Source organism: Galeopterus variegatus, unplaced genomic scaffold, assembly GCF_000696425.1.
Source record: "Galeopterus variegatus unplaced genomic scaffold, G_variegatus-3.0.2 Scaffold81, whole genome shotgun sequence".
NCBI lineage: Eukaryota > Metazoa > Chordata > Mammalia > Dermoptera > Cynocephalidae > Galeopterus > Galeopterus variegatus.
Genome location: NW_007726192.1, coordinates 362,125 through 363,427, shown reverse-complemented (window position 1 = coordinate 363,427; position 1,303 = coordinate 362,125). Strand labels below are relative to the sequence as shown.

Genomic DNA, 1,303 nt, shown 5'->3' with positions numbered 1-1,303 from the left:
TGCGGTCCCCTCCGGGTGCGCGGCTGCCCGCGGCTGCCCCACGGCCCCGGACGCCTTGCCTGTGCCTGTCGTGACCCTGGCCGCTTTGCCCAGCACAGAGGTTATCGAATTTTTATGTTGTCCCTTTAGCATCCCGATGAACAGATCTTCTCTGCACCAGCACCGCCAGAACACACGCACTTGTCCCCTCTTCCCCGCTTCCCCCTCGTGTACACACGCCCGTTTTTACTTTCTTCCCATTTTCACTCTCTTCCAAAGCCCTTTATGTTTCGCTGTGCCTGGCTGTGTTGAATTGTGAAAACTACTGCACTTTCAACCGAAACTAAGACTGCAAGGGCAGAGGCCGGATTTTCACAAAACGAAGCCAGAGGCAGAGAAAACACAGAAGGGCGGCGATTTCCAGAACAAGCATCTGGGCAGTGTCACATCTGTTCAGAAAAGTTCCGGCTCTAGAAAGACAACTGTAAATAGTGCTGGCTGGGACTAGGGAAAAAAGCTGTAGTTAGCTCACTCCACCTATGACCATGCTCACTCTGAAGAAAAGACGGGGTTATTCTTATTAGAAAATTAGTCTGCTTTTTCCCTCTTAAAAATTAACATGTTCTAGAAGCATGTCGATTAGGACATGTCATCTGTGATTTGATAAAATTTACCCTCCACTCTTCGGAAGTTTATCTGTTGCTTAAAGTGAGGTATGCTACACTGCAAGTTCTAGGAGCTATTGGAGGGCTCTGTACATAATAAAGTTAGCAATAGAAAATTGGACACGACCCCAAAATAGAGCGGTAGTAAGCTGTGTGCCGCCAGGGTATTATCCTGGCTGTTTTGTTTTGTTTTGTTTCCTTTATCCCTAGAATTATCCCTTTAGCTATTTTGCACTTGAAACTGTGGTCATAACCACAGCAGAAGCAGCCGGCACAAGTCAGCCATGAGTCCCCCAATTCCAGTGGCCTTGGGCTAGGAAACAACCCATGAAATGTGATGTGCTTATTTTATGCTTAATTACAGCAACAAAAGCATCTTTCACAAGTCCTGAGAAAGGGAAAAAGTTCATTTTTTTCATAAGGCAAATTAAGACTTTAAGAGTGATTTAGGATTAGAGAACATAGTTGATCCTTTGCAATTAAAGTACCTGTTCCAAGAGTTTCTGTCAATTAACTATATAAATCTGTCATTAAAGGCTTTCGTTTCAATCACAAATTTAGTGTATATAAATACACTAAACAAGTTTAAAATGCCCCTTAATACCATTGTTTTTTGAGCACTACCCATGAGAGCTGAGTAACTGGCTTTTCATTGATCA

At 43.8% G+C, this 1,303-nt stretch overlaps 1 protein-coding gene across 3 annotated transcripts in view; it reads left to right on the top strand.

Moving 5' to 3' along the window:
- Nucleotides 1–1,303, top strand: part of GDNF (glial cell derived neurotrophic factor) — a 28,720-nt gene that overhangs the window by 5,489 nt on the left and 21,928 nt on the right. The gene's annotated exons all lie outside the window — the stretch shown is intronic.